The sequence below is a fragment of the Bos javanicus genome, chromosome 4 (genome assembly GCF_032452875.1).
Source record: "Bos javanicus breed banteng chromosome 4, ARS-OSU_banteng_1.0, whole genome shotgun sequence".
NCBI lineage: Eukaryota > Metazoa > Chordata > Mammalia > Artiodactyla > Bovidae > Bos > Bos javanicus.
In genome coordinates this window covers 117,689,862-117,701,714 of record NC_083871.1, presented here as the reverse complement: position 1 = coordinate 117,701,714, position 11,853 = coordinate 117,689,862, and positions in this window count along the sequence as shown.

Sequence of the window (11,853 nt, the reverse complement as noted above, 5' to 3'; positions counted from 1 at the left end):
CTATAACTCATTTTTTTTTCTGTTATCCTTACTGAGTCTTTTTCTGCTTTGCTTCGGTGTATTTTCTTCTTCTTCTTCCAACTTTCTAAGTGAGATGAACGATTTACTCAAAAAGAAAGAGTACTTTCTTTTTACCAATGTGAATATTCAAGTCTATGAATATGCTCTATTTACGGTCCATACATTCCATCTAGTATTTTCATTGTTCTGTTTCCCAGAAATTCTGCAATTTCACTTTGCATTTCTCTCTGACACAAACATTGATTAATAGGGATTTTTAAAATTTCTGGGTGAAGGCCTGTTTTGGTTTTGTGATTTTTGTCAACCTCTAGTTTTATTTCACTTAAAAACCTTTTCTGCACTATTTCTCCCTTTTGAAATGAATTAAAATTATATTGTGGCTTGTAACTTTCCCAATTTTGTGAATAATAAAACCTGGGACACCATGATAGGCTCTTTCCCTCCTCTTAAATTGTTTAAAATGCGTGTGACTGTTGAAGGCAAGATTATGACATCTTCTGGGTTTATGAACTCGAGCCGGGATACACACGACAACCGAAATGTAGCGGGGGAGGGGAAAGGACCCCAAAGGGTTGGCAGGCTTCTGCGGTTACCCGAAAGCAGGTGTGAGAGGGTAGGGAAGCGTATGGCAACTGCTGATAGAACAACGCAAAAAGAGGTAAGAAGACGTTGGTTAGAGCACCTAAAATGAAACACTAAAAACCAAATCGGAGAACTCAAAGGAAGCAGGCAAAGGGGAACACAGCCGGGAGAAACAAGCAAAAGCGGCTGCAAGTCCTGTTTCCGCCTATTTTCCTTGTGTCTTTGGCAATGGCTGCTCTTTGAAAGCTTTACAGTATTTAGGGTAAGAATATTCACAACTGCTACACCTTTATTATAAATCATGATGCTCATGGGCTCAAAGCGCCTTTCCTTGACCTCACTGCACGTGTTTTGGCTGAAAAACTACCTTGTCCCACATTGAGACTGAGGCTGCAGCCTTTTGGGTGGAGGCGGGGGTATGCCTTTGCCTCAAGACCTGGGTGAGCTTTGGGTGAATCTCTCGATGGCACCCGCAGAGGCGGGCCTGCTTCCTGACCCACCTGCACGGCCAGCCTCCGCCAGGGCTCCTGAGCCCCTCGCCCGGCGGCCTTCCTCCCTTGTGGGATCCCCTCCTGCATCGGCTGGAGCTGCCCTGTGACCAGCAGATGGTGGTGGGGAGCGCGGGTGCAAACGGGGACATGCACTGAAGTGAGGAAGCCTGGCTTTCCTTCCCTCGTCTTCTGTCTGGATGTCTACAGCACTTTCCCTTGGCATGAAATCCTACAAGGCACATTATCCTCGCGGGCGCCAGCCTGGTCAGGGGGCAGGTCCTTCTAACCCCCAGCTGGGCGTGTCCTGTTCCTCCTGGGACTCCAGCCAAAGCAAGAGGAATGTGGGATTTGGGGGAAAAAACACCTGGGGTTCCAACCCCAGCTCTGCTAGTACTGGGCAGTCAGGCAGCCTCTCTGAGCTGCATCTGTAGAGTGCGTTCAATAACATCTCTGCCTGCCTCGTCCATGGGTTTTAGGCTTGATCAGCCCGGCTGGTGCAGGTGACACGTGGGCTAGAGCCCACACCATGTCAGAGAGCGTGGGTGCATTATACAGCTGTGTCTGCAGCCCCAGCTTGGCTTCTGCTAAACTGGCCAGTTTATAGGTGAGGGGTCAGGAAAGTGACCCCAGGAGCTTTGTTGAGGCAAGTCTAGAGGGGTTCTGCACCCACACAGAGAACTCACGTTTGTCCCTGCACATCTCCACCTTCAGGGACTCCACCTGGTTTGGGGCTTCTCTCCAAGCTTTGTTCAACTTGACAATTTCATTTACTTTGCTACCGAATCTTTGTCCAGCTTACAGATGAGATTCTGGCCACGTCAGGGCCCCGGACAGAGTTCCGAGTGACCGGGCCTTCCATCTGGCCTGACAGCCGTCACTTACCTGAGCTGGTTTTCCTACCCCTCCTGGGCTGCAAGGATCCACCCCATCGCGAGTGGCCTGGTCGGCTCTGGTGCTGTTTGCACTGACCTGCTGGTCCGTCTTGCCGGTTGACTTCCACTAATGAGATGCTCTCTAAGCATGCGGCCAAGAGGTTGATTAAGGTCTGACTGTGCTGTCTGCTCCCAGGGGCGTGTGTGTGATCAGCTATGTTAATAGCAGGGGAGCGCCCTGCAGCCGGCTTTCTCAGCGGACGCGCCTCCCCACCTGTCTTGTCGCTGAGTCCAGATCCTCAGTCATCCGGGGCTGCACCTGCATCTAACTTGCTCTGACGGTGGATCGGGGCCTCAGACTCTGTTACATGACTTGTTAAGTTGTGGATTTTTTAAATCAGTAGAGATGCAAATGATATCTATCTACCTATCTGTCTATCTAGAGAGGAAGAGATGGAGAGAGACAGTCAACCAGAAAGTGCTCACCTGCAGCCTGAAGCAACTGGTGTTGGCTCTTGATTTCCTGGATGTCCGGGTGATATGATGGTGAATTCCATGTGTCAGCTTGGCTCAGCCACAGTGCCAGATAATTGGTTAAACACCAATTCAGATGTTGCTGTGAAAGTGTATTTTAGATGTGGTTGTTGTTCAGTCTCTGAGTCATGTCTGACTCTTTTGAGATCCTGTGGACTATAGCCCACCAGGCTCCTATCTCCAAGGGGTTCTCCAGGTAAGAATAATGGAGTGGGTTGCCATTTTCTTCTCTAGGGGATCTTCCCAACCCAGGAATCAAATCCACCCCTTCTGCACTGACAGGTGGATTCTTTACCACTGAGCCACCTGGGAAGCCCATTTTAGATGAGGTTAACATTTAAATCAGTAGATTTTTGAGTAAAGTGGCTTGCCCTCCATAATGTGGATGGGCCTCATCCAATCAGCTAAAGGTCTAAAAAGGAAAAGAATGAGGTTCCCTAAGAGGGGGAAGTTCTGCTTCCTGACAGCCTTTAGACTCGAGCTGCAGTATCAGCTCTTTTCTGGGTTTCCAGCCTCCAGATTTCAGAATTGCCAGCTCCACAATCGTGTGAGCCAATTCCTTAAGACAAATCTCTCTGCCTCTCTCTCTTTCCATCTCTCTCTGTATATATATATACACACGTATATATGTACATATACATGTGTGTGTATATATATATAATCTATAGATATTTAGAGACAGGGTTGGGCAAAAAGTTCATTTGGGTTTTTCTAAAACATCTTACAGAATGTATGATTTCCCAGACAGGACATATCACCCCAAGTTGAGTCTCCACCTGGGGATCTGGCCTTTGCTGCCACCCACAGCCCGCTCCCCAGGGTCCCGGGCACCCCCAGGTTTGGCTCCCACAGAAATGCAGTTGTGGGCTGCACATGTAATTTGAATGAGCTGGTAACCGTACGGAAGGAATCACAAGAAACAGGGGAAATAACCAACATTTTATGTAATCCAGGTCTTCCCTGGTGGTTCAGTGGGTAAAGAATCTGCCTGCAGTGCAGGACGTCTGGGTTCGATCCCTGGATTGGGAAGATCCACTGGAGGAGGAAATGGCAACCCAGTCCAGTATTCTTGCTTAGAGGGTTCTATGGCCCGAGGAGACTGGCGGGCTCCTCTGTTCACAGGGTCGTGCAGAGTCGTACATGACTGAGCAGCTAACACTTTCACTTTCTTTCACTATGTAATCCAGTGTAACCAAATATCCTGTAGTCAATATAAAAACGAACCAACACGAGTTCACATATTTTGGGCGTTAAGTCTTCGAAATTGGTATGTGTTTTACAACTACAGCGCATCTCAATTCCGATACTAAATTTTCAACCGTTAAAGAGAAATGCAGTCCTACCAGAACAATAGAGGTGCATTAAATAAAAAATAACTCGTGCTGTTTCCATCTTTCAAGATGAATTGATGAAAAGGAAGAACTGGCTTCCGCCTTGCTTCCGCCTCGGTGCAGGCTGGCTCTCAGAGCCGCGAGCCGCGTGTGGGGTGCCCCCCAGTGGCCACGCCTGGGATTGGACACCATCCTGAGAGTCTGCTGTGATTTTGCGGCTTGAATTTCTACGCACACACTTCTGAGAGTGCGAGGGCGCAGGGTGTGTGGAGAAGTTTGAGGGAAAGTAGTGATGTGTGTCCATGGGACTTTCCAAGCCAGAATTCTGGTGTGGGTTCCATTTCCACCTCCAGGGGATCTTCCTGGATCACTTCTGGTTCCCAGATCACCATGGTGACTGCAGGCCGCGTGTGCAGTCACATCCGTGTCCTTAAGCGCCTGCTGTGCTGACTGTGATGAGCTGAGCTCCTGGAAGGCGGTGAAGCTGTCCAAGCTGGAGAGCAGGACTGCAGAGGTTGATGCCTCTCAGTCAGCTCAGGTGGCCAGCACACAGGACCTTGGACAGCTGCTAGGCTGGCAGCCAGAGACCAAGATGCCGTCAGGGTGGGTCCCAGTGAACCCTCTGTCTTGCATAGCGTTTCCTCATGGTCTGTGCCCTCGGCCTTTCCTCTGCGAGCACTCAGAGAATGTTGCCTTTGTTTAATCACTATGTCGTGTCCGACTAGTTGTGACCCCGTGGACTGTAGCCCACCAGGCTCCTCTGTCCATGGAATGCTCAGGAGTGGGTTGCCATTTCCTTCTCCAGGGGAATCTTAGCTGTCCAGGGATCAAACCCCCGTCTCTTGCATCTCCTGCATTGATTGGCAGGAGGATCCTTTACCACTAGCGCCACCTGGGAAGCCTCTCGCATTCAGAGAATGCTCTGGTGTTTGTGATTTCTTACCAGTGTCCCTCCTTTAACCTGAATTATCAACCCAAAGGCTTCATCTCCAAATGCAGTCACACTGGAGGTTACAGCTTCCACATGGGGATTTTGGAGAAGACAGTTCAGCCCGTAACAGTGGCAGTGGCCCCACTTCAGAGCGGCCGAGGTTAAGACTTGCTTGAGCTCACGCAGAGCCAGAAATCGCCGGTTGTCTATCTCCCAAGCTCCCCTTCTCCATGAGCATGATTGGCTTCTTTGCCTCTAACTCCATCCACAAAAGATAGATAAAAACAAAAATAACCAATGGTCAATCTAACAAAAAATGGAAAATTTTGTTAGTAGGAATCAAAGGCTTCTAGACCGGCTGTCCCACTGGTCTGCTCTTGTCCAGGGCATGGCTCCTCTTGCGTCTCTTCCATGCCTGGAGTTGGACGATCACGACTGAAGCGACTTAGCAGCAGCACCAGCAGCAACAGTAACTGGCTTACATACCACTTCTAATTACCTGCCTTGAAGGAATCCTAGAAGAGTCAGAGTAAAACTCATTCAAAATGCAAATATTCAGACTCCATCCACCCCAGAACTGCCAAGTCAGAACCTCGAGGCAGGGCAGTAATCATATCTGAACAAGCCTGACGGGGACTGACACTGGGGAACACTCAAGTTTGCACCCTGGCTCCCCAGCGGTCAGACCTGTCCCTGCAGCTGAACTGCCCTGGGGTCTTGACCTTCACTGTGGCCTCTGGTAAGGAGGTGTAGCTGGAGGCTTAGACATAGGTGAGGAAAGTCCTGTGGCCTGTTTCAGGCTGCAGGGCTGCAAAGTCAGGACAGCATGGAACCAATGGGGGGCCTCCTGGCAAGCCCTTGACTCCTTGGGAAACTGGTCAGACCTGGAGCGTGGCGTGTCCAGAAATAGGGTAGTGGTGTGTCCCTAGACACAACTCACATCAGCCAAACATCGGAGACTGATGCATAAAACCAAATACCAGTGGCTATATTATGTTAAAGTGAGAAACAAGTCTCTATAAAAACCAGCCGGCCCTAAAGGCAGGCCCAAATTATCATCAGAAAGTTGTCGACGGCAGCTGGAGTCAGAACTTGGGAGTTCTGAGAACTGAAGATCTAGTGGCATCAAGCATTCGTGCTCAGGGTGGGGGCTCCCTCCCGGCAGGCGGAGGCTGGTGAGCAGAGACTCACCTGGCACAAGGGAGTGAGCGTCTCACTCAGGGTCACACAGCAGGGGGCAGGTCCAGGTCAGGCCCTGGCTGCCCCCCAGAACTCGGGTTGTCAGCCACCATCCTGAAGCCTGAGCTCAGGTCACACGGAACCCTGCTGCGGCACACCTCCGTGCTTCTCCTCTGCTTCCCCTGTGTGTGTGTGTATGTGTGTGTGTGCGCCTCTGCACCTGCTTGTGCTTTCGTGAGCCTCCCTGTCCCGCCGGCCTGGGCTTCAGCCCTCACTGTGCATCCCCTCCTAATGAGTGTTTCCAGCCTCTGAGCCCCTCCCCATCCCCCACGCCGTCCCCCGAAGCAGAGACAGGGCCTTCTTCACCTTCCAAGCCCAGGCCTCTCAGTGCCTGGTACAAAGGAGAGAGAAGGAGGAAACCACCCCAGACCTGCAGGAAAACAGTTGCTTATGCTGTTTAATTGCTTAATGTTCGGTACCACACAGAGCTCTTTCTGGTAAACCTGCTAGAACAATCCGGTACCTTGCTGTTCACCCACGAACGCTCATCCCACCCCCTGGAGCATGTGACTGTCATCCTCATCTATCTGATTAGAAATCTACAGGCCCTGGAACTGCTGAGACTTTACAGGCCTCTGGGGTTAGGTTAACCTGCACACACTGGTTAGTCGCCATTTCGTAGCTCTGGACAGAAGGCAGCCACAGAGCATCCTTAGATCCTGCGGGATGTTACCCGGTCAGCCCCTCTGGAGCATCTCTCCAGGCATCCCTTTCTGGGATGACTGTGAATCTCTGGCCCTTAAGTACCACCTGCACCAGCTCTTCTGCCTTCCTGCTTATTCTCTCTTGACAGTGGGAAACTTTATTTTTTTTGACTCATGCTAACAAAATTTATTTGAGAATTTTGAATTAATTGTTGTTTAGTCACTAAGTTGTCTGACTCTTTGTGACCTGACTCTTTGCAACCCACAGACTGCAACACACCAGGCTTCCTTGTCCATCACCAACTCCTGGAGCCTACTCAAACTCATGCCCATCGAGTCGGTGATGCCATCCAACCATCTCATCCTCTGTTGTCCCCTCTCCTCCTGCCTTCATTCTTTCCCAGCATCAGGATTTTTTCCAATGAGTCGGCTCTTCGCATTAGGTAGCCAAAGTATTGGAGCTTCACAGCAATTCTCTAATTCCTGTTTGTTAGATGTATGACTGAAACGTGAATGAATGTGTTCTTTTTGGGCGGCTTGGTTATCATCAGCCTCCAGGAAAACCTAAAATAGTGACGAGGCCACAGTGACTCATCACCAGGATGAGTCACTCTGTGATGTCCAAAGGGACATCTCTGTGCTGCAGAAAACTGTGATGGCCAGTTTCCTTTCTAAATCCTAGACAGAAGATGCAGCTGCTGAAAAGAGGGGTGACTGTCACAAGATGCCATGAACCCAGGCTTTCCAAGGGGACCCCTGCCTCCCTCAGCCCCACCTGACACTGGGCTGAGGCGGCGAGCGGGGGGTGGGGGAGGTAGGACCTCACCCCGTTCTCACATCGGCCTCCTCGGCAGACTCGGGACAGTCAGGCCCTCTGCCTTCACCAGGGAGGCTAGTCTTGCATCAGGACCGCACATCCACGACCCCTGACTTGCTTCTTGGTCCCTGACTGACCCATCCTGGGGCTCCTCTCCCTAAGAGGAAAGGGAAGACTTACGGACGACACCTTCCTGCCAGGCACCCACTCCTGCCTGGCTCCTGGAGGATCACTGATTGAATAAACGCACACGTCTCCTAAGAGCAAAGGATAAATTTCAGGGACAACGTGCTGTAAATGCAGTGTTTTTCTTTTTCTTTTTTTAATAGAGAAACATTTTCCAGAAGGAAAGAAGCATTTTTCCAAATGAAACGGTCTTCAGAGATGTGAATAGGCCCATAGCACAGACTTGCATAGTTACAGAGCCGTTTTAGAATTCCTTCATAGGACCTTTATTTCTGGAAGGGAAAAAAAGATCAGTAAACTTGTTTTCCCAAATGAGACGTCTAGACAAAAAGATAAAGAATCCATGTCTGGGTTGGAAAAAACGTACTCGTACCTATGTAACATGGCAGTATTCAACCAGCTCCCCGCTGTTGTTAGCTGTCAACATACCAGCAGCAGCTGCGGCTGGACCGGCCTCAGTCAGCCCACGACATGCAATAGCTTTAATGAACATAATCAGAGTGTCTCCACCTCTGTTTGGGTGCTGAAAAGACACAGCCCTTTCCTTGGAAGAGCAAATACAAAACACGACAATTACAGTAAGGGAGGGCCCAGCCTAGGAGGAGCTGGGTTCTCACAGCAGCACGTGAAGCAGAGATTACATGCATGTTAAAAAATTAAGATAAGAAAAGAAATAGAATCTGTAACTCACTAAATGGTTAAAGGAAGCAGAGGAAATAAAGAAAGCATGGTTCTCCCCTCCCTCCTGTAAAAAAAGGGGAAGGAAAAGAAAACCAGAAACATCTGCCCTGCCAAGGGGATGTCTGTGCCTCCCCAGAATCCATGTGCTGAAACATTATGGCCAGAGTGACAGGGCTAGGAGTCGGGGCCTTTGGAAGGTGATGGGTCACGGGGGTGGAGCCCCCTGAGGGGAAGTGTCTGTGTGGAAGAGCCCCCACAGAGCTCCCGGGCACCTTCCGACCTGTGTTACTGTAGCTGTTGCTGTTCAGTCGCTCAGTCGTGTCCGACGCTTTGCAACCCCATGAATCGCAGCACGCCAGGCCTCCCTGTCCTTCACCATCCCCCAGAGTTTGCTTAAACCCATGTCCATCGAGTCGGTGATGCCATCCAACCATCTCATCCTCTGTCATCCCCTTCTCCTCCTGCCCTCAATCTTTCCCAGCATCAGGGTCTTTTCCAACGAGTCGGCTCTTCTCATCAAGTGGTCAAAGTACTGGAGCTTCAGCTTCAGCCTCAGGCCTCCCTGTGAATATTCAGGGTTGATTTTCTTTAGGGTTGACTAGTTTGATCTCCTTGCAGTCTGAGGAACTCTTAAGGGACTCTCACTCTGTTTTGTGAAGCTGGAGCAAAAGATAGCCATCTAGGAAGTGAGCTCTCATCAGACACGGAATCTGCTAGCACCTTATCTTGGGTGTCCCAACCTCCAGAAGAGTGAGAAAGAAATTCCTGTTGCTTATAGCCCACCAAGTCTCTGGTACTTCATGATAGCACCCTGAACAGACTACGACCCCCTAGAAAACTTGTCCTATCTTGTCCAAGAGGTGGAGTGTCTCCTTTAGGTCCACCCAAGCTGCGTTTACTGCCCTGCAGTGACCAGGTGGTATTTAAATAGCCCCTGCTGGTAAGTTTTGTTCTCAGAATTTAGCCAGGGTTTCCCTTAGAAGGGGCCTGCACAGAAAAGCTTGCGTGTGTTCTCCAGCGATTCCTACTAGAAAGCCAGCGCCACCTACGGAGAAGAGCCTCAGTTCGCAGAGCCTTCATTCACTGATGTGTGCAGATGGGGAGATTCAGTGTGCTCAGTTTAATGGATCTGCTACAGGCCAGGACTTGAACGTGCATTTTTAGCTCACCTACACCATTATTCTTCAGCTCCAAGGGCCCCGCTGGCCTGTGTGTGTGACGGGGGCCCAGCTTGTGTGACAACGACGCTTTAGCAGAGTCTTACTGGTTCCCCCAGGTGACAGCTGGCACAGGTCCCCCGGGGCCGAGGCCTCTGAACCCCCGGCCGTGTGCGTGCCTCCGTGCCCATCCTCGGGTCTGAGGCTGGCACCCTCCCCCAGGACTGGACTGGGGAATGGCGACCCTCTGACCCTCCAACCGTGTCCCATCCTTCGTCCATCCCTGACGTCACCCTGGCACCACACCCGCCATACGGCTGGGCCCCGAGGGGTGACAGAGAATCTTGTTGAGCGCATCTGGAGAAGGAGAGGATCCAGCATCCGTGCCAGCTGAGGGTGGTGGCACCCGGCAAGCGTCTGGTGGTCCTTCCTGGGGCCAGTGGTCCCTGAAGTCCCCTGACAGTGCGACCTGCAGCTGCTCTAACAAAGGACCACGAACTGGGGGGTGGGTGGGGGGGCTTCAAGCACAACGCTTACTCTCCCTCACTTCCAGATCCAGAAGTTCAGGGTCAAGGTGTCGGCAGGGCCGGGCCCCTCTGGAGGCTGGAGTGGCGGCAGGGAGTCTGTCTGGGCCCCTCTCCTGGCTTCTGGTGGATCTGGCAGGCTTGGCGCTCACTGATCTGGAGACCCGCTGCCCAGGGCTCCGCCTCCATGGTCACAGGACCATCCTTCCTGTGAGTGTGCCCTATTCTCTCCTCGGTCAGGACACCCCCTGCCCTCCACGCCAGGATGATCTCATCTCGAGAGCCTTAACTGAATTACATCTGCCAAGACCCTTTTTCCGATTAGGGTCCCATTTGTAGATTCCCAGCAGATGTATATCCTGGGAGACACCTCTCCACCCACGGCACCCTGTCAGCACAAGCGATGGAACAGTGAACCCCTTGCCCGGGGCTACAGTGTCCTTAAACACCGTGCTGCAATGACAAGAGCTTAATTTTTCCTGCTTCCAGGCCTGCAGTTGGACTGGCTCCACAACCCCTCCAGGCTGTGGGTTGGGCTCAGGTCTGCCCCACGTGATGGTGGATGGTTGGAGCTCAAGAGGTGAAGGCAGAACACTCAGGCACATCTGAGGTCTCTGCTGCTGTCCTGTCCCTCAAACCTGCCACCTGGATGAGCCAGAGTGGGGTATGCATGCCTCCGCTTTGGTGGGGAGTGGTGAGGTGACAGGGTGTGAATATGCAATCCCACTGCGGGGGGAGGAATGGGACCAGGCGCCCCACTTTCCAGAGGGTGCACTCAGGAGTGTCACGGCTGGGTCGCAGGGTGTGCAGACCCCGCTGACCAAGCAATGCCAGGTGACCCCCAGTCCCACGTCCACCAGGGCCGCAGGGGGCCCTACATGGCCATGGACCGGCCGACGCTTGGCACCTCCAAATCTCCAGCTTGTGCCAATCAAATGGGTATGAGGTGATATCACGATGTTTTAATTTGTGTTTATCTGATGAGCTGTGGCATGAACGTTTCTTTATTTGCTTAATGTCTCTTTGGATTTCCTTTATGTAATTAGCCTAAGACTCTTCATCCATCTTTCTGTTGTCATCTTTTCCTAGTTGGCACAAGAATGCTTTTTAATTGTTTGTCAGTTTTGGACATTACACTGTCTTCCTCCAGCCCTGCTGTCTATTCCTCATAGTTTTTTTTCTTTTTCTGGTATTTTATTTTAAATTTATATGTAATTTCCTTTTATCATGCCTCATAGTCCTTTATTTAGAAGTTTCATTTAAGAAGTCCTTCTCTGCTTTCAAGGTCACAGAGACATTTATCTGAATTTTCCACCATGAACATTATAGTTTCATCTCTCACACTGAGGTTTTCCCTTTACCCAAGTCCATCTTCCTGTGTAGGGTCTGGTAGGGATCCAGTTTTAATTTTCTTTTCTCCAGGAGAATCAATTTTAATTCATGAAGTTCCTTACACTTTAATTTCTCAATTTATTCCTAAGGAGAGTTTTTTTTCCCTTCTAATAGATGCAGTTATTGTTTTTCTTCTGGAAAAAGACTGGTATGATTTGTACAGAAAATCAGAGCTCTCATAGCTGGTAGCTACAATTTCTTGTGAAAATACAGGGTGTCTACTGGTGACCTAGCTGTGGCACCATAAATGAGTTTTAAAAATTGATTTCTAGCTTAGCAGTTGGAGGAATCATTAAACTTGACATTTTGTTTGAAGTTGGAGCCCTTATAAGAACTAAAAATAATTCCAATTTATCCTGTGTCCTGGAAGGGTGATTTCATGGCCTATATACTAAACATAATGAGAGTGAGGCATTTCCAACTCTAATTGCAAAAACTTAATTTCATCACA